This window comes from Bos indicus x Bos taurus, chromosome 10, assembly GCF_003369695.1.
Source record: "Bos indicus x Bos taurus breed Angus x Brahman F1 hybrid chromosome 10, Bos_hybrid_MaternalHap_v2.0, whole genome shotgun sequence".
NCBI classification, from domain to species: Eukaryota; Metazoa; Chordata; class Mammalia; order Artiodactyla; family Bovidae; genus Bos; species Bos indicus x Bos taurus.
Genome location: NC_040085.1, coordinates 32667797 through 32694420, shown reverse-complemented (window position 1 = coordinate 32694420; position 26624 = coordinate 32667797). Strand labels below are relative to the sequence as shown.

Genomic DNA, 26624 nt, shown 5'->3' with positions numbered 1-26624 from the left:
AATTATTCCAAAATGGCTTCATTTATTTGATAGTAAAATAAATCTGGGCAAAAATTAACAGGAGGTTCAACTGTGGTCACTTAAAAAACTGTCTGAAAGAATACAAAACAAAGAACAGAGAGCCATTGAGTTGTTGTGTTCCCCCTTCAAAGAAGGCTAGAGAGCCTCCATTGATAATTACAACACAACATGTACCATATCTGATTGAATTTCAATGTATTTCTTGGCTTGTAACTTGGAAACTTCTCAAAATAGATTCCCTATAATCATAGCATTGGTACAATCTGCTATAATGCTCAATAAAGCAGTTGCGCTTGGACAATAAGCAACATACAATATTCATTTCTGCTCTGTGACTGAGTGGCTGACTCTGGCTAAAAGTCTTCTGGTTAAATGTGGCTTTGAATAATCAATTCACTGTGCTTTAAAAGAGAGTGCTGGATGTATGAAATGAAGAGTTGTTTTCACTTAAACCAAGTTCCATTAATGCATCTTAAGTGTATTATCCCTGTGCTTATGAGGGAAATATTCTTGATGCAGCATAGAGAGAAGCTACTTTCATCATATATTTAAAGGAGACACATGGAACTCACACAAGCAGAGTATTCTGTTATGCAAAAGAACAGCTACAAATATAGACATCAAGACAAAAATGAATTTAAAAAGCAAAGACAAGCACACAACTGAAAAATAAATGGGATCAGAAAAGTCAGAGAGCAAAAGTTCAGGAGTAAAGCATACATGTTTTCAGTATCTAACTACTTTCCAACTTTTTTTCACAATATCTTTATGACTTCTCAATTTTTCTTCTAGGAGAAGAAGTTTTTGGTAACAAATATACTAACATTATCACTGACCAAGCCATTAGATCATACTTACTAGTTGTAGTAACAGATAATGTCCCCTATTCACAGGGCTTTTTCCTCTAACCAGGTTACATTTCAAAAGCCAAAGATGTCAGAGGAGAAAACCCCTGGGGTCAGAGTTCAGATCATTATTCTTCCTCTGACTTCTTTTAGTGCCATGAGTGAATTACATAATCACCCACAGAACAAAGAAAAATGGAGAATATCACTGGAGCTTGACACATAAGCCTAAAACCATACCTGTTGCCCATTCCTTGAGTCTAGTAACATCATCCACAGTGTTGACTCCAAAATTCCCAAAAGTCACTTGCTCACTCAAATCTAAAGCTAGGATTATTTCATTAGCATAGTAAGTAATTCGGGTCCAGCAGACCCGAATGAAACCATTACAGCTTACATTTCAAAAGCTTCTTTTATAATTAATGTTTTGTTATGTATTCAAACAGAGAAGGATTAGTATTAGTAGTAGTTAAACTACAAAATATTAGTGGTTAAACATATCCTAGGATTTTTCTAACATACACCAATCAAAATGATCATAATATTTTCTCTACTTCCTTTCAGTTTATGATACTTAATATTCTATTCTAAATGGTGATAAGACTTAGGCCAGTTCAAGAAGATCCATGTCGATTTTTTGCAGCTGTAAACATCATCTCTATTTTTAATTCCTCAAAAATAGATCTGTGTAATCAATCCTGACCTTTGCGTAAAATCACTCTATTTCCAACTGTCAACTGGGCATCATCACTGACTGGTTCATCTTCTCCAAACTCTAGATTCTATTTCCAAACATAATTGTCTTCCCTCTTTGAATCGACTCAACTTCTTCTAATTTGAATAATATATGAAAATGAATAGAACAATTCCTGGCATATTAACCAGTGCTTCCTAAGAGTTAGTTTCTTTTATCAAATTCCCTATTTCTATAATACCCTACAATGCTGTTAGTTCCCAAACTTAATATCTCAGATCTTAGGCTATACCTTCTGCTCTATTGTCTTTATCAAGTCACTAGCACTTCTCTATTCCTGCTTCTTCTATTGTAAGCCAGCTTTCTTCACACCTGGATTACTGCATTGTTGCTATTGTTGTTTAGTTGCTCAGTCATGTCTGACTGTTTTGTGACCCCGTGAACTGTAGCCTGCCAGGCTCCTTTGTCCATGGGATTTTCCAGGCAAGAATCCTGGAGTGGGTTGCCATTTCCTCCTCCAAGGGATTTTCCCAACCCAGGGATAGAACCCATGTTTCTTGTATCAGCAAGGCAAATTCTTTATCAGTGAGCCACTGGGGAAGCCCAAGGATTACTGCATTAGCATTCTACAATTTACCTCCATCTAAATTCACTTATTCCCATCCTGTTCCTTACCACCTGCAATCTGACATTTCTCAGTTCTCAGATTAATGTTAATAAAGATCTATTTTCACATATTGTTCTTTTTTTTACAAAACTTACAGCAGACATGTATCATATAGCAGTCTGAATATGCATGTTTAAGAGACAGGCTAAATAGCCTGTCTTAAATAAGTGGCAAGGCACCAGTATTCCGTGATGGAATTCCTTCCTGGCATTTCTTGGGAAACTTATGTTTTGCCAAATCCTCCCCCTCAAAAAAATCAGTTAAGGAATCAAAAAGGTAAAAGATAAAAAATTATTATAATTCTCATGAAAAAATTATAGCTTAACAATTAACATAGAGATATTACTAATGAGCAGGAAATACTGATATCAAGTTGAAAGTAAGAGAGAAAATATGTTCAGTTAATCTTGCTTGGAGCTGAAGCTATTCCCTTGCTCTGAATGTATATGTATTCATGTATTCTTCTCTACTGCTAATGGTCAGTCATTCTTTCAAATAAAATAAATATTAATATGTTTACATGCATATTATACTATAAACATATCAAAAAATAATGAGTGAAAGCCCAAAAATAACAGATAATAGAAGCAAAATAATAGCTTAAACAGGCAATTTTGACAGGAGATTCTCTGTGTGCTATTAATATTACTTGGAGATCCAAACTTTATACCATTTAACACTACCCAATAATGTTGACTGGCATTTTTCAGTGTTTAAATATTTACTGTAGGCTATTAGACTTGTAAGTACTCCTAAATTAATATTTCCTGTACAACTTCTAAAGAAATCCATGCTGCACTTAGTTGCTCAGTCATGTCCGATTCTTTACAACCCCATGGACTGTAGCCCACCAGGCTCCTCTGTCCATGGGGATTCTCCAGGCAAGAATATTGGAGTGGGTTGCCATGCCCTCCTCCAAGGGATCTTCCAACCTAGGGATCAAACCCAGGTCTCCCACATTGAAGGCAGATTCTTTACTGTTTGAGCTACCAGGGAAAGTAACATAAAACATATGAAGTATATTAAGTATGAAGTATTTTAAGACTTCAGGTGGCAAGAATACACAGAAAACTATACAAAAAAGATCTTCACAACCCAGATAATCACGATGGTGTGATCACTCACCTAGAGCCAGACATACTGGAATGAGAAGTCAAGTGGGTCTTACAAAGCATCACTATGAACAAAGCTACTGGATGTGATGGAATTCCAGTTGAGCTACTTCAAATCCTGAAAGATGATGCTGTCAAACTGCTACACTCAATATGCTAGCAAATTTGGAAAACTCAGTAGTGGCCACAGGACTGGAAAAGGTCAGTTTTCACTCCAATCCCAAAGAAAGGCAATGCCAAAGAATGCTCAAACTACTGCAAAATTGCACTCATCTCACATGCGAGTACAGTAATGCTCAAAATTCTCCAAGCCAGGCTTCAACAGTGTGTGAACTGTGAACTTCCAGATGTTCAAGCTGGATTTAGAAAAGGCAGAGGAACCAGAGATCAAATTGTCAACAACTGCTGGATCACAGAAAAGCAAGAGAGTTCCAGAAAAGCATCTATTTCTGCTTTATTGACTATACCAAAGCTTTTGACTGTGTGGATCACAATAAACTGTGGAAAATTCTGAAAGAGATGGGAATACTAGACCACCTGACCTGCCTCTTGAGAAATCTGCATGCAGGTTCAGAAAGCAACAATTAGTACTGGACATGGAACAACAGACTGGTTCCGAATCAGGAAAGGAGTACGTCAAGGCTGTATATTGTCACCCTGCTTATTTAACTTATATGCAGGTTACATCATGAGATATGATGGGCTGGACGAAGCACAAGCTGGAATCAAGATTGCTGGGAGAAATATCAATAACCTCAGATATGCAGATGACACCACACTTATGGCAGAAAGCAAAGAACTAAAGAGCCTTTTGATGAAAGTGAAAGAGGAGAGTGAAAAAGCTGGCTTAAAGCTCAACATTCAGAAAACTAAGATCATGGCATTTGGTCCCATCACTTCATGGCAAATAGATGGGGAAACAGTGACAGACTTTATTTTGGAGGGCTCCAAAATCACTGCCGATGGTGACTGCAGCCATGAAATTAAAAGACACTTGCTCCTTGGAAAAAAGTTATGACCAGCTTGGATAGCATATTGAAAAGCAGAGACATTGCTTTGCCAACAAAGATCCATCTCTCAAGACTATGGTTTTTACATGTGAGAGTTGGACTATAAGGAAAGCTGAGCGCTGAAGAATTGATGCTTTTGAACTGTGGTATTGGAGAAGACTCTTGAGAGTCCCTTGGACTGCAAGAAGATCCAACTAATCCATCCTAAAGGAAATCAGTCCTGAATATTCATTGGAAGGACTGATGTTGAAGCTGTAACTCCAATACTTTGGCCACCTGATGTGAAGAGCTGACTCATTTGAAAAGACCCTGATGCTGGGAAAGATTAAAGGTGGGAGGGAAGGGGGGACGACAGAGGATGAGATGGTTGGATGACATCACCGACTCAATGGACATGAGTTTGAGTAAACTCCAGGAGTTGGTGATGGACAGGGATGCCTGGGCTGCTGCAGTCCACGGGGTCACAAAGAGTTGGACACTGAGTGACTGAACTGAACTGAACTGAAGATGTCAGAAATTCCCAAGAGTTCTGTGAATTTCAATTTCTTAGTCCTCAATCTCAAATATTAACATCTGTCAAGAATTTGAGGAGGGCTTCACGTCTGGGGAAAAACTGGTGGCAGCTGGTGGCAGCGAGGGCATATCATGGAGCATCTTGAAGGTGTCATCAACAAACCAGAAGCAGAGATGTCCCCACAAGAGCTGCAGCTCCATTATTTCAAAATGCATGATTATGATGGCAATAATCTGCTTGACGGCCTAGAACTCTCCACGGCCATCACTCATGTTCATAAGGAGGAGGTAAGTGAGCAGGCACCAATGAATGAAGATGAGCTGATCAACTTAATAGATGGTGTTTTGAGAGAGGATGACAAGAACAATGATGGATACATCGACTATGCCAGGGGAATTTGCAAAATCCCTGCAGTAGACCCGATGTGGCCATCTCCCAGTTAAATGCAAATCTGACCCATTATAATGTGATCAGACACTTTATGTAATGCAAAATAAGTCATTTCCAAAATACTGCTTTGGTATTTTGGTAAAAACCTGTAGCAACTTGTTACACTGGGGTGAGAAAGAGAAATCAAGAGAAATGAAAAAGCAGAGGAATGGGACCGACTATAGTCCCCAAGTACTGTTAAATATCTTATTGGACAAGAGCTTGATGAAAAAAAATCCTTTTAAGAATATTGGATGATTGGAGCTGAGCACTCAGGAACTTGGATGGAGAATGCTGCTAGGCTCTTGGTTTTAATTCATGCTACCTGAAAAGTAAGACAAGCTTTTGCTAACTGGACACACTTTTCAGTAACTGAAGGAATGGAATGAATGCCAAATGTTTCCCCTGGGGGTGTCCTGTCTCTTCAGAGGAACGTGGTCAGTATTCTGTAAAGTTCCCCTGGCCTAAATGATTTCTTGTTCTGGTCAAGGGAGTATTTATTAGGCTATTCAAAGCCACAGATCAGAAGAATGTCAAATAGTTGAGCTAGCCAGAGTCTAAGATTCTGTATCGCCTGGGACTTTGGGAACACCACACCACTGACCTAAGTCATTCATCTCTTTCAGTTCTTCAGTATCTTATACTACTACTGCCACATCCTTACACTATCTTTTATGTTTTCAACCAAGGAGAGACCTCAATTCTAAAAGTGTTCTCTACTTCTCATCATTAGCAAACATTTTAGCTTTCTAGGTATTTGTATTTAACTCATTTCTAGGGTTTTGTTTTTGCAGTTTAGAAACTCTTAAGAATGTAAGGACTTTATCCCTTCTGCTTGATACAGCAGAGGTGAGCTACCAGCCAGTCCAGCTTAAGTGAAAAGTGAAAAGATTCTTCACCAAGCACAGTGATTAACCTGACACATATGCGATCTAGAAGGAATGTTGTTTAAATTACCTCTTCTACCTGAATACGTGAATTCTTTCAGAGCAGCAGAAAAAGAAGCCTAAAAACTCTTACCAGTGTGAATCTCAATTGTAATTCAAAATCAGAAGTGGCTGCAGATTATAAGTTGGTTTATGGAATGTGATGGATATGCTGAGATAGGAAACCTGAAATGATGGTTGAATGGGTTAAAAAAAAAAACTGCATAAAATTTGCTGTAAGATATATAGACTTATTTTCTGTACTAAAGTATTCTTATAAGAAAAATAAGTATTTGTAAAAATGGTTTCCTGTGTCAAATATTTGTGCAATCAGAGCTGAATTATAAACTATTCTTGTAATAACTGGTTATTTTGAAAGATTTATATAATGAATTCTGGATATATGACCAATAAAACTGATGAAAAAAAAAAGAATTTGAAACACTAAGAAATATAAAACATAATCCTAATAAGTTTAAAGGAATAAAAATAACACAGAAAAGACCAAGAAAGCAAAACTGGAGATCCATTACAATCGCTAAGGTGTAAAGGGTTCTATAAATACAAGGGATAAGTTAGATATAGAAAGACGAGCACATGTAACAGCTTATTTGGAGAGTAGTGAGTCATCTGGTTTCTTTACCATGTGGAGGACAGAAAGGGACTAGGGTAGATGAGACTAAAATAGAAAAATGTTGAGGCTACATTTTGAAAGGCGTTGAACACTTAAAAGCCAAGCATACGTATTTGAAATTGGCTTGACAAATAGTTACTGAATGTTTCCTATTTTCTCCATGAAGTCTTCTCCAGTTATTTTCACACCTCCTTCTTTGAACATCTATAGAATTTAACATTTTTACCAACCAAGTTAGCAGCTGTGAGCCTGTAAGGATCTCAGGGACAGGTTTTAGTACTACTTGATTGTAATACCATTTGGGACCAAGAAATGCCTGCATCCTGTCATGCCAAACACTTTCTTCCCTGTGGGATTCCTGGGGAAGCCCTATGTACTAAAGAAAAGAGCAGACTAGAAATCAAAGTCCCATTGTATTTACAGCTCAGAAAGCCCTCATGCCTAATTGAATCTAACCTATATCAGGGGGTCTGGAGGAAAGTTCAGGGTCATCTAAAATGATAGAACATAAAGTGAGCAAAAATTTCAGAAGAGATCCTAGAGAAAAGAAAAAGAAGAGGAGATAGTTGAATTTTCCCCAAAGATATAGGTTCTGCCTAGGTGTACTAAATATTGGGATTAAAAATCTCAAGACAACATATAGAGTAGTCATGACTTAAAGGTGTAAAGTTCTGCTCACTAGTAAGCCTTAAAGCAAGTGAAAATTCTGGTCTCTGACCAATTTTGACTCTTTTTTGTGAATGTCAGAAAGCATCTAATAAAAGAGAACTTATGTGGGTATATAAATTAGCTATTACCTTAAAATATAATTTAGAGAAACACTATTGACATGTGGGGGCAAGACTATTCTTCATAGTAGGTTCTGTCCTGTGCATTGTTGGATATATATTATCATCTTGGGCGTCTACCCACTAATTGCCAGGATTACCCCTCAAGTTGCAATCACTCAAAATAGTCCCAGACATAGCTAAGTGTCCCTAGAGGGGCAAAATCATACCTGGTTCAGAAGTATTACCTTAAAACAGCCATTATTTATTTTCAGTTGGCAGGGTACTTCAGCTTCATCCTGCAGGTTATCTATTTTCTACAGGCTACACTCAGGCCTGCACTAAGTATGTTCATACTGGTGTCCACACCGAAAGAACAAGAGCTATCTAAGGAGAACTCTTCACATGACAGTGGGAAGGACACTTGCCAGCAGTAGAACTTCTATTCACATAGCAAAGTGCATGGATATAAGGAGAGGTGAAGAACTTGGGGAGATAATTCACTCTATTGCAGTGTATCTGCTGAGAAAAGAAGTCTCTTGTCCACAGATGCCATATCTTATAATTCTCTTGTTCTTTATGACATCAGGTAAGTTAGCTGTTCTCAGGTGGCACAAGTGGTAAAGAACCCACCTGTCAATGCAGGAGATGCACAAGATGTGGGTTCAATCCCTGGGTCAGGAAGATTCCCTGGAGGAGGAAATGGCAACCCACACAAGTATTCTTGCCTGGAAAATTTCATGGACAGAGGAGCCTGGTGGGCCATAGTCCATGGGGTTGCAAAGAGTCAGACACAAACACAACTGAAGTGACTGAGCACACACATGTTAGTTACAAGTGTCTAAACAAAATAGCTGCATGTATGTCTGCTTTCTCCTTCAGTCTGTGTCTCCAAGGCAATGTCTCATCAGATATGAAATGATTCAAAAGGAAAACCTTTTGAGGAAAACCTTTTAAGGGTTTGGCTTAGATCACCACAGGGCCTAGAAGACTTGAAATAACAAAATAAGAAAGGAGTTCACACATAGTAAGAACAAACTATTCTCTTCTGCTTTAGAATTTTCACCATGTGAGAAAAGTTTGCAGGTTTTACACCAGAGCTCTCAATATCATTTATATTTGTCTGGATATAATACCACTCAACTCAGAGCAAACTGCGCTTAAGTTCTCTTCCTATGCAGTGGATTCAGTTATCCTACACACATTCTCCTGCGGTCTTCAAGATGCCTAAGCTAAAGAACTTACCCAGGTTTTATTCAAAATGGATATCTGGATTAGTGGAACCACACATGACCATTTGGTAAACCACCTTGTGGTGATTCCAATCTGGATAATTTACACATTTCAGCTATTCAAGATCATTCTGGAGGCATCAGGAAAAATTTCACATAAAATGTGAATCCAGTATGATGTAAAACACATTTCTCCAGTTAAAAACCAAAAGAAACAAAGTGATAATACCTTATTCTATTTAAATATGCTTTTCTGAGTTTTTCAATTAGTGAAGAATATATTATGAGAAACAAAGTGATAATACCTTATTCTATTTAAATATGCTTTTCTAACTTTGAGTTTTTCAATTAGTGAAGTATATATTATAATACAAGGGACACTATTAACTGTTACTGAGCTGTCCCTAACCTTAACAAGAATTCCAAGTAAGTGCTATAGCTAAAGATAATATCCAAGGATCTCCATCTTCTCACCATATTTTCCAGTGTTTTTATAAAATATAGACTCTGGAGAAAATGTTACCTAAGATTGAAGTAGATTCTGTATTATGATCTTTATGACTTCATGCTTCCTTTGTTATGGTATTATAAAAGAAAGAGTGAAATAAAAGATGACAAAAACATCCATTGAATTTCCCTCTCACCCAACCTCTCATCTGGAATTTCTGAGTCTCTCAACCTTTTTCTAAAACTATTAATATTATTGCTGTGTTGACCTTTGCTGCTGTTTGCCATTTTGAAATTTACAGATCAGCAAGCACCAGTAAATCTTGTCAGAATTAATGCAAATATAAGACACAGTCATTACCAGATCCTCTCAGTAAAGAATAGCTTGCTACAATGTTATTACTGAGGCACAATTTATCCTGATTGCCAGAAAGATAAGACACCCTGAATGAAAGCAGTAACTTGCTCTGAGAAATATATTTCACTGGAGTTGCCCACACAGAAGTTTGCTCACGGATGCATGCTGTCAGTGCAGCGAGTGGCAGGAGTGATTGATTCACTCCTGAGTATCTCCCATCTCCCCCTGCTGGAAAATGAAAGTTAATTTGCTCTCATTCATTCCCTTCACTACACTAGACATTTTTAGGGGCTGAACTCAGAAAATGAAGACAGGTAAATCATGGTCCAGACAACTCCTCCCCACCCCCACCCCCGGGCTCTGAACATGCCTTTCTATTTCAGTCCTGCACATTTCTTTCCTAGGACTCCCTAGGATTAATACACCAGTGAATTCCAAGTCAGATGGAAAGTAGTCTTTGTTGTGCTGGATGTGTTTATATTTTTGATATATAAATAAGTGGTTCCATAAAAGAGCTGACGATATACAGGTAGCAAAATTCCTGTTTATGACAATTCCATCTCTTCAATGCATTTCTAAAGCTCTATGAAAAATTCTTGTGATGAGGTTTATTGAAGTAAGAATTTTAATGCAGTAGTCTTCTCAGAGAAAGAGTGCGAATAAATGAGTAAACCGTGGAAAATAAAGCTGCTGCTGCTGCTAAGTCTCTTCAGTCATGTCCGACTCTGTGCGACCCCATAGACGGCAGCCCACCAGGCTCCCCCCTCCCTGGGATTCTCCAGGCAAGAACACTGGAGTGGGTTGCCATTTCCTTCTCCAATGCATGAAAGTGAAAAGTGAAAGTGAAGTCACTCATCGTGTCCGACTCTTCGCGACCCCATGGACTGCAGCCCACCAGGCTCCTCCGTCCATGGGATTTTCCAGGCAAGAGTACTGGACTGGGCTGCCATTGCCTTCTTTGGGAAAATAAAGCTAAGGAAGAGATATTTTTGTGTTTCCATAATATAGCTAAATGAGGGTGTTTATCAAATCTTGGAGAAGGAAGAAAGTTCAAAAGAAATTTGTTCTAAATATAGATGTAGAGAAACTTGGATATATGACCAGAGAGAGTGTGGACACTACATGGACTCATGCTCCTTTTTTGGCTTCTAGTCGAAACCAAGTACCTCTGAGTTCAAAGAACATGAGTCATGACCATAAATACCACAAGGGGATGCTCTCAAGACCAACTACCACAGGGGGGGCAAAAATGTCAAGGTTAAGACAATGAGAGCATATTTATAAAAAGATACATTAGGAGGCAGGGTAGATCAAAATGGCAGAGGATACAGAACTCACCTCCAACCACAAACACATCAAAATTACATCTATAACATGGAGCTGTTCTCATGGAAAACTACCTAAAACCTGGCAGAACTCCCACACACCAAGGCTATAAGAAAGATATACACATAATCAGGCAGGATGGAAAGAAAAGCATCAGGACAGGACCTGAAGCCTGAGAGGAGACTAAGAGGAAGGGGAAGATCACATGGGTGGATACTCACCCTGTGGAGTGAGTGGGTTGAGCCACAGGCTGGGTGTTCCAGTCCTGCAGTCCAGTGCATAGGAGAAAAGCTCCCTTGGCTGCTTGGCGATCTGCTGGTACAGATATAAATGCTAGAAACCGAGACTCCGCCTGTGAGGAATGCACAGGTGCTGCCTTGCTCCAAGCAGAGAGCACAGAGGCCTGCCTTAAGGCCTGCTGCCTCACCACACTCCCCAGTGTGAGTTGAGCGAGTGCCCTGGCCCCTCACTCCATGCCACAACTTGGCACTGGATCTAAGGTGTTGAGGACCTGGGAAAATGTTCCATCTGGGGAAACAGAGGTGATCTGGGGGCCCAGGACATCCTACGTTGCAGGACTTTCATTTTAGCACTTTGAGCATATCATGCCACTCCCTTCTGACCTGCAATGTTTCTGCAGAGAAATCAGCTGATAGCCTCATGGGGATTCCCTTATATATGACTGTTTTTCTCTTGCTGCTTTTATCCTTAACTTCTGCCTTTTTAAATTATGATATGTCTTGTTGTGGGTTGGTTTGGCTTCATTTTGATTGAGACCCTTTGTGCTTCCTGTACCTGGATATTTGTTTCTTTAAGTTTGGGAAGTTTTCAGTCATAATTTCTTCATGATATGCTCAAAATGCTAAAATGAAAATCCTATAACTTAGGATACTCTACAAAGCAAAACAATCATTTAGAATAAAATAGAAATAAAGAAATTCTCACACAAGCAAAAACTGAAAGAATTCAGCAATACTAAACCTACCCTAAAATAAATGTTGAAGGGTCTTCTCTAAATGCAAAAGAAGTAAGAATCTAGAGGAAAGGGAAAAAACACAATTGCAAAGACATATAGTAAAGATTCAATATGACTTAAGTCAGTACCTAGATTAAAATAAAACTGTAATAGCAGCTATAACCAATAAATAACAAAGGGATGAGGATGAAGATATAAAATATGACATCAGAGGGATGGTATGGGGAGGGAGGAGGGAGGAGGGTTCAGGATGGGAAACACATGTATACCTGTGGTGGATTCATTTCGATATTTGGCAAAAGTAATACAATATTGTAAAGTTTAAAAATAAAATAAAATATGACATCAAAAATATATTTGGAAAGGAAAATAAAAAATGGAGATCAACATATACTCAACCTATTCTAACCACAAGTCAAAAACCAATTGATACACAAAAACCAGAAAAAAATAAAGCAACAAAAAGAGTTAAAGGCATTAGACTTTGAAAAAAAATAATAAAACAGATGAAATAATTTTATAAAGAGAAAATCCTACACCAAAAATTTATTAGATCTAATCAAGTTCTCAAAGTTGCAGGATACAAAATTAATGTACAAAGATCAGTAATGTTTCTAAATATTAAAACAAATTATCTGAAAAAGAAATAAAACAGTTCCATTTGTAATATCAGCAAATAGAAGTGTATAGGAATAAATTTAACTAAGGAGATGAAAAATGTCTAAACTGGAAACTCTAAGACATTAAAAGAAACAGAAGACACAAATAAATGGAAAGGTATACCATGTTCATGGGCTGCAATAATTAATATCGTTAAAACATCTGTATTACCCAAAGCTACCTGAATTCAATGTAATCTCTATCAATATTCAAATGACATTTTTTACAGAAGTAGGAAAGAACTATTAAATTTATATGAAACCACAAAAGCTCTCAAATAGCCAAAGCAATCCTGAGAAGGAAGAGCAAAGTGGAAAGTACCACACTTCCTGATTTCAAGCTATATGATAAAGCACAGTAATCAGAACAGTATAGGACAGACATAAAAAAAAAAAAAAAAAAAAAAAAAACACATAAGCCAATGGAACAGGACTGAGAGCCCAGAAATAAGCTTATACATGTAAGTCAAGAAAAAAACATATTGTTTCAAAAGCTCATTGACATGGGTCATGGCCATGATTTGTTTGGATATGACACCTAAAGCACAAACAAGAAAATAAAAAATAAACAAACGTTGACTATGTCAAACTAAAAATCTGCACAGCAAAATGAATGATCAACAAAATGAAAAGATAATCTAAGGAATGGGAAATATTTTTAAATTATTTATCTGATAAGGCTTTCACATCCAAAATATACAAAGAACTCATACAACTCAATAGCAAAATAATGTAACAAATAATCCAGTTTAAAAATGGTAAAGGATCTGAATAGACATTTTTCTAAAAAAATATGCACAGATGGCTAACAGGAACATGAAGAGGTACTCAATATCTGCAATCATAAATGAAACGGCAAATCAAAACCACAATGATATGTCTCCTTGTGCCTGTTAAAATGGCTGTCATCAAAAAGACAAGAGATAAGAAATGCTGGTAAGGAGGTGGAAAAAGGAAACCCTTATGCATTGTTGGTGGGATTGCAAATTGGTTAAGATATTACAGAAGACAGTATGGAGGTTCCTCAAAAAATTTTAAAACTGAATTACTGTATGATCCAGAAGTTCCTCTGCCTGGAACACATCAAAAGCAAATAAAACACTATGTTGAGGAGATATCTGTACTCTCATTTTTTATGAAGTATTATTTACAACAGCCAAGATGTGGAAACAACATAAGTGTCCATCTCCAGATGAATGAATTTTTAAAAGTGGCATTATAATCAATGGAATATTATTGAGCCATAAAAAGAAGGACATCCTGCCATTTGTGACAACATGGATGGAGCATGAGGACATTATGTTTAGTAAAATAAGCCAGACAGAAAAAGAAAAATAATGTATGTTATCACATATATGCCAAATTCAAAAGAAAGAAAGAGAGAAGGGAACCAAAAAAAAAAAAAAAAAAGGAAGGAAAGAAGAAAAGAAAGAGGAAATTTAAAAAATAAATAAAAGGAAGGAAGGAAGGGAAAAAGGAAGGGAGGGAGAGGGGGAGAAAAAAGAAAAAAACACCTGATTGTAAGAGAAATCAGATTTGTGGTTGCCAGGAGCAGGGTATAAGAAGTGAGAGAACTGGATGGAAGTGTTCAAAGGTACAGACTTCTAACAAGAGAAATAAGCACTGGAATTCAGTGTATACAACTATAATTAACACTGCTATATGGAATGTTTGAAAGTTGTTGTAAAAATTCACATCACAAAGGGGGAAAAAAATTATCTCCTTGCTTTGTATCAAAATGAGATGATGACTGATAACTAAAGGTGTATGGTGATCATTTCACAGTGTATGTAAGTTATTTTTCTCCATACCTTAACCTTACACAGTGCCATATGACAGATATATCTAAAAAAAACTGGGGGGGAAAAGGTTATAAAATTTTAAAGGTAGCTTTCACTTCGATAAAGCATCATCTTCTAAGAATAAATTGCAAAGATAAGAGCAGAAAAATGCTACTATGTGTCTGCTTGTAAAGACAGGTAACATTTCAGAACTCCATTTATAAATGAAAAGGTAATTAACCAACATATCATTATGCTGTTTTACCTGCAATAAGAAATATAGTTTTAAATAAGATTTTGGAAGCAGCTAAACAAAACAGATAAGAGTTATTTACTTCTAAAGTCAGTAAGAAAAAAAAAAACTGATTCACAGACTGGGCATAGGACTCCATGATGCACTTGTCTTATGGTGAAAAAAACAAAAAAATAAAACACAACCCAGCACCCAAGTCATTACCTCATGAGTTATTCTGTCCACCCAGACAAATAATAACCATGCTTTTTCCTCTTCTAAAATGTAAGGAATGCCTATACTATTTCCAGTGGGCATAAATTTCTGGCTTTAAAAAGGTGAAATTACTAAATGTCATCTTTTGTTTTGTTTTACTTTTTAAAATGTGTTTGTTTTGTTTTTTTAACACATCTCAAAGACTTTGGGGAATGAAACAGGCATGACTAAATAATAAATAAGCATAAAGAATAGATATAAAGCTTTAAGATTATTTTTAATTTTTCCCACCTTTAAAAAAAAAAATCTACCAACTACGTTTTCCTACCAAGTACTGTTCCATTTCTTAAATTCCCCTTGCAGCAAAACACTCATCGGATTTCCCACTCTACCTCCTGCCACACACTGCACCAAACGTCACATAGCCTCCCTCACTGCTAAAACCACTGGTCAACCTTTAGATGTGCCTTCTTTACCTGGTTTCCAGGATATTTCTCTTTTTCTTCCTACTTTTCCTGTAATTCTTTTTCTCTGCTAATTCACCCTCTTCTCCCAGACCTGTTAAATTTGAAATGCCCCAAGACTTCATCCTTCGTCCTCTGCCTTTCTTCATCTAAATATGATATATATGCTTTAATATCCAGTTTTATATATTCAGTTTAGATCTTTCTACCAAGCAATTCCAGGTTCACATATTCTAATGCCTTCTTAATAACTAGGCATCATTATTACCTCAATATCCAAATATGGATATCTGATCTTCTCCACCTTCTCCAAAATAAATACATTTTTTTATTGCACTGAATGCTAATTCCGTCCTTCCAGTTGCTAAAGCTGATAAACTACATCACCCTTGAATCATTTCCTTTATTCATGCTCCATATGCAATCAATAAACAAATTCTGTTTGTAGAATATTCAAAATATATTCAGACTCTGACCATTTGCCATCAATCATCCTTCACTCAATCATCCTAGTCTGAACCCAAGTCAGTGCTCAATTGCATTACTCTAATAGCTTCCAACATATCTTTCTTTTTAACTCTTGTTTTCCTACAGTGTATTATCCACACATCTGCAATGATCCTTTCAAAATAAAAGTAAAATTGTGACATTTCTCACCCTAAAAAGTCATTTCGTTTGAAATTAAAAAATAAAAAACAGTACTAAAACGGCTCAAACAGGCCTCTGTCCCCTGGTGCCTGCCAGACCTTGTCTCTTACTGTTTTCTTCTTGTTAACCCTAATCTATCAAAATCACCTCCTTATGTTATCTGCATATGTCATAAGGCATTCTCTTGCCTTTGAGATCTTTGCAATGACTGTCCTCTCTTCCTGAAGGACCCTATCGCCAGATAATCAATTGGCTAATTATCTTATTCCCTTCAAGTCTGTCCCACATGACAGTTTGTCATTGGTACCCTAAGACCCAGAATCCCAATCTCCGTTATCTTTCTCTATGTCTCCCATACCATTCATCATTTTCTAACATACTACACAGTTTACTTATTTACTACTTCTCTCTATGAGAATAAAAGCTCCAGAAATGCAGAAAATTTGACCTGCTTAGTGGATACATCTAGCCAAGCATTCATAAGAATGCCTAGAAATAGTTGAAGATTAATGAATATTATTGGAATAAATAAATATTATTGGAATCAATGAATATTGCTCTGCAAGGAAACTTCAGACAAAAGGAAAACATAGGGAAGACAAAAGGCATGGGTAAGATTCTCTGACTCATACCACCCTTAAAGGAAAAATTCACTGAAAATGAAAGCTACCAATTCAAGGAATAATAGCACTAGAATGGATTTTGTAGCACAGCAGTGACATTCACCTGGACTTCTAATTTCAAGCCAGTGTCACTGGAATAACAATATACTGCATCCTCTGTGTTATCTGCGTCCTACAAAAATAGAGGGCTTGTCTTTTAAGTAAATTGACATAAAGTTTAATCAAAGTCTAACTAAAATAGCACTATAAATCTATTATAATCAAATTTCATCTTCTTATAATCTCCAACAAAAAGTACATCTTAAAAGTTTAGTTTCAAAGATATAGGACTGGAAAAGGATAATAAGTGTGTAGAACACTTGAACAACAATTTCAACCAATTTGGTCTAACTAATTTGTCTGAAAAATTATATTCAATGCCTACAGAAAACAGTCTTTTCAAATACACATATAATGGTCACCGTACAGACTATACAGTGTACCATAAATTCACAATGAGTTTTAAGATATCAAAATAATACAGAATATGTTCTCTGACCATAAGATAATTAAATTTAAATCAATTAAAATATCTCTAAAATCTCCAAATAAATTAAGCAACATCTTGTAATTAACAGGTTAAAGAAGAAATCACTAGAAAAATTAGAAAACATTTTAATTTAATGATAAATCCACAAGATATGAAAATTATGGGATGGACTAAAGTGTTTCAGAGGTGAATTTATAACTAAATGCTTATATTTGGAAGTGGGAAAGTTGCAAATGAATGATGAAAGCTTCCACTATAAGAAGCTAGAAAGAAAAAAGTAAATTAAATCCTAAGTAAATAGAAAATTTTTAAAAATTAGGTATGGACAGAAATTGAAAAAATAAAAAACAGACAATAAAGAAAATTAACAGTCAAAAGTTGATTCTCTGAACAGATTAATAAAATTGATACATTTCTAGAACTAACAAATGAGTAAGAGATAAAACATTAATTATCAATATTAGGAATGAAAAGAAGCACTATGACTAGAGATCCTACGGACATAAAAAGGAAAATAAACAAACATTATGGAACAGCTTTATGCCAATACGTATGACAAACAGATGAACAAATTTCTTCAAAAGTATAATTTGAAAAAGCTGATAAAGAAAGAACAGGAAGTTTGAATAGCCCCATGTATGTAAAAGAAATTAAATTCATAATTAAATCTCATCTCACAAAGGAAGCTGCTGTTGCTGCTGCTAAGTCGCTTTAGTCGTGTCCAGCTCTGTGCAACCCCAGAGACGGCAGCCCACCAGGCTCCCCCGTCCCTGGGATTCTCCAGGCAAGAACACTGGAGTGGGTTGCCATTTCCTTCTCCAATGCATGAAAGTGAAAAGTGAAAGTGAAGCCGCTTAGTTGTGTCTGACTCTTAGCGACCCCATGGACTGCAGCCTACCAGGCTCCTCTGTCCATGGGATTTTCCAGGCAAGAGTACTGAAGTGGGCTGCCATTGCCTTCTCCGCACACAGGAAGCTAGAGGCCCAAATGATTTCATTAATAAAAGCTATCAACATTTAAGGAAGAAAAAGAAGAATCTCACTAAAATTCATTTTTAGAAAGTAGAGACCACTCAAAAAATTATTTTAACAACAGACCAGCCTAATCCCACTACCAAAATGTCACAAAAAATATTATAGTGAAAAAAATATACTCCTCATGAGCGTGGATGCAAAACTTATAAATGAAATATAAGTAAATCAAACCCAGAAATATATTAAAAAAATCATAACTAAGTAGAGTTAGTAGCTTTTAAAAATCATTATATTTGACATATTGAACTAATAAAGAAAAGGCAGCTAACAAAATTGAGGGCCAAATCAAGATAAGATATCACAAGCTAAAACTGGAAGTGGGCCTCCATTTCTGATAAAGGGCATCTGTGAAAACCTATAGATAACATTATAATTATGGGTGACATATTGACCTTTGTCCTCCAAGTTCAGAAATCCTGTGCTGTGCTGTGCTTAGTCACTCAGTCATGTCTGACTCTTTGCAACCGCATAGACTGTAGCCCACCAGGCTCCTCTGTCCTTGAGGATTCTCCAGGCAAGAATATTGGAATGGGTTGCCATGCCCTCCTCCAGGGGATCTCCCCAACCCAGGAATCAAACTCAGGTTTCCCGCACTGCAGGCAGATTCTTTACTATCTGAGCCACCGGGGAAACTAGTCAGTGTGGAAAAAATTTTAAAAGTATAAAATTTGAAAAAAAGCATTAAACTGTTTTTATTCACAGAAATAAAAATTATATAAATTGATCATATGTTATATATATGAAATGCAAAGTAAACTACAGAAAGATTTAACTTCTGAGCTACCAGGGAAGCCCACAGAAAGATTACTAAAACTAATAAGTAAATTTAACAAGATGTAGAACAAGAAGTTAATATAAGGAAAAAAATGTATATACTAGCAACAAGTAATTGAAAAGTAAAATTTGAGAAAAAAAAAACTTCATCTGCAATAAGGAAAATCTGCAAAATATTTGCACATTGAAATTACAAAACATTTTAAAAGATACTATAAACAAATAGAGAGAGAGACCATGTTTTAGATTGAAGGAATCAACATTGAAACAATGTCAATTCTCCCCAAACTATCTACAGATTCAACACAATTCTGATAAAAATCCCAGCATGTTTTGTTATACAAATTTACAATGTAAGTTTAAAATGTGTAAATATCCCAAAGGACTTGAGATAAATAGAAAGAAAAGAAAAACTTGAAGAAAAGTGAACTTGGAGGACTTACACAACCTGATTTCAAACTATATTACTTATAAAGTTTTAGTGATCAAGATAGTGTGAATTGGGCTAAGGAAAGAAAAACATATCAGTGGGATAGATTAGAGATTCCAAAAATAGGCCAATACATATAAGGTCAGTGGAGAAAGGAGAGTCTTTTCAATAAATGATGATGAAACAACTTACCAAAATGCAAGCTACTTCAATCCATAATAAAACTTAATTCAAGATATATCATAGATCTAAAGATAAAAGCTAAAATTATAAATCTGTAAGAAAGCATGGTAGAATATGTTCACAGTCTTGGGGAGGCAGTAACTCTTAGTACACAGAAAGCACTATCCATAAAAGAAATAAAATGATGATAATTTGGACATTATAATAAAATTTGAAAAGTTCTTGTTTCTAAAGATATGATAAAAATGACAAATAAAGATGCAAGTACACATATACCAAGTATCCAAAAACAGTAAAAAAAAAAAAAAAAAAACTGCTAAAAATTAATTTAAAAATAGCCCAAAATTTTAACAGGGAAAAGACAATACCGCAATGGAAATAAAAAGCATATTAAAAAGTATTCAGCATCTTTAGTCATCAGTTCCGTTCAGATCAGCTACTCAGTAGTGTCTGGCTCTTTGTGACCCCATGACTCCAGCACACCAGGCCTCCCTGTCCATCACCAACTTCCATAGTTTACTTAAACTCATGTCCACTGAGTCGGTGAGGCTATCCAACCATGTTATCCTCTGTCATCCCCTTCTCCTCCTGCCTTTAATCTTTCCTAGCATCAGGGTCTTTTCAAATGAGTCAATTCTTTGTATCAGGTGGCCAAAGTATTGGTGTTACAGCTTCAGTATCAGTCCTTCCAATGAATATTCAGGACTGATTTCCTTTAGGATGGACTGGTTGGATCTTCTTGCAGTCCAAGGGACTCTCAAGAGTCTTCTCCAATACCACAGTTCAAAAGCATCAATTCTTCAGTGCTCAGCTTTCTTTATAGTCCGACTCTCACATCCATACATGACTACATGGATCTTTGTTGGCAAAGTAAGTTCTCTGCTTTTTAACATGCTGTCTAGGTTGATCATACTTTTATTCCAAGGAGCAAGCATCTTTTAATTTCATGGCTGCAGTCACCATCTGCAGTGATTTTGGAGCCAAAAAAATAAAGTTTGCCAGTGTTTCCACTGTTTCCCCATCTTTTTGCCATGAAGTGATGGGACCAGATGCCATGATCTTAGTTTTCTGAATGTTGAGTTTTAAGCCAACTTTTTTACTCTCCTCTTTCACTTTCATCAAGAGGCTCTTCAGTTCTTCTTCACTTTCAGCCATAAGGGTGGTGTCATCCACCCTTACATCCATATGTAAGGTTATTGATATTTCTCCCAGCAATCTTGATTCCAGCTTGTCATACAGCCCAGCATCTCTCATGATGTATTCTGCATATAAGTTAAATAAGCAAACAGGAGATGGCAAAGTGAATGTCGACATTTTAGGAATCAGTGAACTAAAATGGACTGGAATGGGTGAATTTAACTCAGATGACCATTATATCTACTACTGTGGCCAAGAATCCCTTAGAAGAAATGGAGTAGCCATCTTAATCAACAAAAGAGTCTGAAATGCAGTACCTGGATGCAATCTCAAAAATGACAGCATGATCTCTGTTTGTTTCCAAGGCAAACCATTCAATATCACAGTAATCCAAGTCTATGCCCCAACCAGCAATGCTGAAGAAGCTGAACAGTTCTATCAAGACCTACAAGACATTCTAGAACTAACACACCATAAAGATGTCCTTTTCATTATAGGGGATTGGAATGCAAAAGTAGGAAGAAATATCTGCAGTAACAGGCAAATTTGGCCTTGGGGTCCAGAATGAAGCAAGGCAAAAGCCAGTAGAGTTTTGCCAAGGGAACGCACTGGTCATAGCAAACAGTCTCTTCCAACAACACAAGAGAAGACTCTACACATGGACATCACCAGATGGTTAACACCGAAATCAGATTGATTATATTCTTTACAGCCAAAGAAGGAGAAGCTCTATACAGTCAGCAAAAATAAGACTAGAATCTGACTGTGGCTCAGATCATGAACTCCTTATTGCAAATTTCAGACTTAAATTGAAGAAAGTAGGGAAAACCACTAGACGATTCAGGTATGACCTAAATCAAATCCCTTATGATTATACAGTGGAAGTGAGAAATAGATTTAAGGGACTAGATCTGATAGACAGAGTGCCTGATGAACTATCTGATAGACAGAGTGCCTGACAGAGTGCCTGATGGACAGAGGTTTGTGACATTGTACAGGAGGCAGGGATCAAGACCATCCCCAAGAAAAAGAAATACAAAAAAGCAAAATGGCTGTCTAAGGAGGACTTACAAATAGCTGTGAAAAGAAGAGAATTGAAAAGCAAAGGAGAAAAAGAAAGATATACCCATTTGAATGCAGAGTTCCAAAGAATAGCAAGGAAAGATAAGAAAGCCTTCCTCTGTGATCAGTGCAATCATCAAGAAATTGCAAATTAAAGCCACAGAGGTAATACTGTTTCACACTCACTAGAACAGTTAAAATTAGAAGGACTGACAACCTCAAATGTTAATGAGGATATGGAGCCACTGGAAATCCCATAACAATGTTGGTGAAATTATAAAGTAGTACAACTACTTTGGAAACCTTTGGAAGTTTCTAAGTAAAATTAAACATACATGTCCTATAGCGGCATTTCTGCTCCTGAGTATTTACTTAGAAAAAAACGAAAACATATCCACACAAAAACCTGTGCAAAATGTTTCCAACAGCTTTATTCATACTAGTCAAAAACTAGAAACAACCCAAATATCCATCAGTAGGAAATTAGATAAATATTTTGGTACAAAAATAAGGAAGAAAAAAAAGGGGGGGGGGGGCAAACTACTGATTAAAGAAACATGACAACTTGCAAAAACATATGTATATGAAAAGAAGCCAGACACAAACAGTACATGTTATATTATCTACATAAGTTTATATACAATCCAAAGTAGTCTATAGTGATAGAAATCAAGACAGTGGTCACCTATGAAAGTGAAAGTGAATTCGCTCAGTTGTGTCCAACTGTTTGAAACCCCATGAACTGTAGCCTACCAGGCTTCTCTGTCCATGGGATTTTCCAGGCAAGAGTATTGGAGTGGGGTGCCATTTCCTTTTCCAGGTCACGTATGAGAGTGATGTATATAAGGAACTTACTACAGAGGTTGAAATGTTGTATATTTAGGTTGAGATAGTATTTATATATGTGCAAACATTTGTGAAAATTCAGAGAATCATTTAAGATCTATGCATTTCACTTTAAGCCAATTTTATCTTAATAAAGCATTTTAAAATATAAATTGTCTTGGTTCATTAGTCAAAAGTCATTGCTGAAATGACATTCCAAGGTACCACTTAGGAATGTATGTGTTCTCAAAGATAAAATATTGTTGAGGAATTCTGTGATATTTGAAAGCTTTGGATATATTTGGTGGCTGGACATGGAAAAATCTTGGCTGATGCTCAAACATGCAATGTTATGTTCTTACATATTTTATTATGGACATAGGTACTATAAAAGGAAAAATCTACCTTTCCCCAAATTATATCACCAGTTTATTTGTGATTAGAAGTATAGGTATGGAAACCAAGGTATCTGACTAGCATAAAGCATGGAGAACATGGTCTGTATGCTTTTTATTTTCTGGTAATCAAATCTGAATTTTCTAGGAAATACAAAGCTATCTAAATCTTCTGTGTTTCTCTATCTACAAGTTCTGAATGTTTTTTAGCATTTCCATTAAGTCAGTGCCAACACATGCTTGAATTTGTTTCACAGGTAGAAATATTGAAGCAAAGGGAAATCAAATTCATAATCACTTGACAACAGTGTGACTCTTTTAAACAGGAACAGTTCTAGCACTCAGTCAACTGTTATCTTAATTGTTCAAAACTGGACAACAAATAAAATTTATTTTTAATTAATAGACCATTTTTTAAATAAACATCACAACCTGATCTCCTAATTTGATATAATCAAGCAATGGAAAAAGAAACTTTTAAACCAATCTCTCAGCTTCTGGTCTATAGCATTTCCTCCAGTAAATGTTAGCTCCTTATATCACCAACAAAGCCTTTCTGAAGTCCCAGAGAAAAATAAGATGGAATCTAGCCTAATCTACTTGCCTTTAGGGGGTCAAGTGCAGAGGCCTTGCACCTAAACTTAAGGATTAGGGTTCCCAGCACAGAACCAACCATTCTGTCTGATACCTCAATAGGCTGTGTGCAGAGACATTGCACTCAAGATACTCAGTTAAAGATGTCAGTGGCAGACCATGTGCAGAGATGCTGTGTCAGGCACTGTAATCTGAAACATGAGCAGTATAACTGTACCTACCATGCAACAATTCTGCCCCTTCCCACTGCTGATAAGGACACTATAAAGCAGAGCCAATGACTGACAGTTAGGGATAGTATGCCATCTAGGGTGAAAGTTTGAATTTCTCCATTCTTTGATCAAAGAATAAAGCTTTCCTTTGCTTTTGAACTGAACTCAGTCTTGTTCTGCTGACGCGAGGGACACTGGGCAGAAGGACCTTTACTGGGCGAGGACTCAGAAGGGTGGATGACGCAAACACAGAGGGCAAAGTAAAAGTGAGTTAACTATGAAAACAGCTTGGTATTGGCAATAGTTCTCTAAAAGAATGAATATCTGAGTTTTCCTTGTCTCTAGGTAATTTGCTGAAGTATGGCACTCTCTCTTACAAAAGCAACCTACAAAAGTTTTCATCACTTGCTGACTTGGACATCTTTTTATAATATAATTCATTCTAAGGTAATCCAGAGTATGCCCACTCTTTGAAGGTTTATCTCTTACCCACATAAAGTATTTCCCAATCATGTTATGGTCACAGACACTTTTGTTAATTGGATGAACACTGCTATGAATTCTCTCTTCAGAAAAAAAATGAACATAGATTTGTAAACATCAAATTTTGTAAGTACTTTCTCAGGGCCCATAAACTTGTGACCAAGAAAACCTGCTTTTAAAAAACTCATATCTGAAACTCACATTGATTCTTTTAATGACCAATTTAATTCTAACTATTATTCAACATGTTATATAGAGAAGTGGTTCACACTGAGGGGTATGGGAAACTCATTTTAGATTTAAATGTGAAATAGTCATGTGATACAAGTAATACTTTGTGAACCTGTTAAGAAAGTACATAGTAAAAAAATATTTACTATGACTTCCTTTCAGTTTTAAATAAACTTAATCACAACTTCTGTTATATTTAAAAATTATGCTCCATGAATGGGAAAAACAGATTATTCAGTGTAAGGACAATGCTTGTTGAATAGATGGATTTGCAGACCCTCTAGAATAACTCCAAGATCCTACCCCTCTGCCCAACTTCCATCAAAGTCCAGAGGCTCAAAGTTAACTGATTGGGGGGAAAAAACAGAAATTAATTAAAAGTTTCAAAGAGAAAATATTTTAATTTAAATAAGCAAAAGAATATCTTCTGACACACAGAGAGACTACTAAGAAAAAATTTATTGTAATATAACTGCTGTAATTATATTGCACTGCTCTTTTAAAATAGCCTTAGATTGTTTCAATATGTTATTTGCATTTTGTTTCAGAATGATTTCTTAACAGCAAATTGTTTCCATTTTCATTTATAACCTGTGGTGACACAAAGTGAACTGGGCTCTATAAATTACTGTGGAAAGCTGCAAGTTAACAATTTGGTAAAACAAAGCCCCAAGGACATGACAAACAAATGGGGAATGTGGTGTTTGCAATTGCAGACTAAAAGAAGAAAAACATCTGAATTCCAAATACCATATTAAAAGTGGACACTGCTCATGGCTGCTTTATGCAATAGTCTTGCAGGCCTGAGGTGAGAAATAAAAAATTGGTCACTCAATTTAGCCATTGAATACTTGGACACTATTGTATCCTTGGGCTTCCCTGGTGGCTCAGATGGTAAAGAATCTGACAGCAATGCAGGAGATCCAGGTTCAATCCCTGGGTCAGGAACATCCCCTGGAGAAGGAAATGGCAACCCCCCCTAATATTCTTGTCTGAAAAATTTTATGGACAGAGGAGCTTGGTGGACTATAGTCCATTGGGTCACAAAGAGTCAGACACGACTGAGCAACTGAACTGAACTAAATGAACTTGAGGATCCAGAGGATGTTGGCAATTTGATCTCTGGACCGTCTGCCTTTTCTAAATCCCACTTGAACATCAGGAAGTTCACAGTTCACATACTGTTGAAGCCTGGCTTGGGGAATTTTGAGCATTACTTTACTAGCATGTGAGATGAGTGCAATTGTGCAGTAGTTCAAGCATTCTTTGGCATTGCCTTTCTTTGGGATTGGAATGAAAACTGACCTTTTCCAGTCCCGTGGCCACTGCTGAGTTTTCCAAATTTGCTGGCATATTGAGTGCAGCACTTTCACAGCATCATCTTTTAGCATTTGAAATAACTCAACGGGAATTCCATCCCCTCCACTAGCTTTGTTCATAGCGATGCTTTCTAAGGCCCACTTGACTTCACATTCCAGGATGTCTGGCTCTAGGTGAATGATCACACCATCATGATTATCTGGGTCTTGAAGCTAAGTATCTAGTTAATCACTAGAAGCATACTTTAAGGTCATTTACCCTTGATTGCCTTGAGCTAGTAAATATTTTTAAGGAGTTTTAAAGCTTTAGTTTGGGTAGAGACATGATCACCCAGAGACCCCACAGACTGAGACAGAACTGTGTTTGAGTGTCTCCTGCAGAGTTACAGGTCAGCAGTGGACTGCCACAGGGGCAGGAGCTCTAGGTGCAACAGATCTGGGTATGGCATAAGCCCTCTTGGAGGAGGTCGCCATTAACCCCACCACAGAGATGCCAGAACTTACATAGGACTGGGGAAACAGACTCTTGGAAGGCACAAACAGAAGCTTGTACACACTAGGACCCAGGAGAAAGGAGCAGTGACCCGACAAGAGAATGACCCAGACTTGCCCGTAAGTGTCCAGTAGTCTCTGGCAGAGGCATGAGTCAGCGGTGGCCTGCTACAGGGTTGGGGGCACTGAGTGTAGCAATGTATGCATGGGACCTTTTGAAGAAAGTCCCCATTATCTTCATTACATCCACCATAGCTTGGCCCCAGGTAAATAACAGGGAACGCAGCCCCACCCATCAACAGAAAATTGGATTAAAGATTTCCTGAGCATGACCTCCCCCATC

The 26624-nt window shown here is 36.8% G+C and overlaps 1 pseudogene; it reads left to right on the top strand.

The window, feature by feature from the left end:
* The first annotated feature begins 4952 nt into the window (after positions 1 to 4952).
* On the top strand, positions 4953 to 5329 carry LOC113899505 (annotated as a pseudogene).
* Positions 5330 to 26624: the final 21295 nt, after the last annotated feature.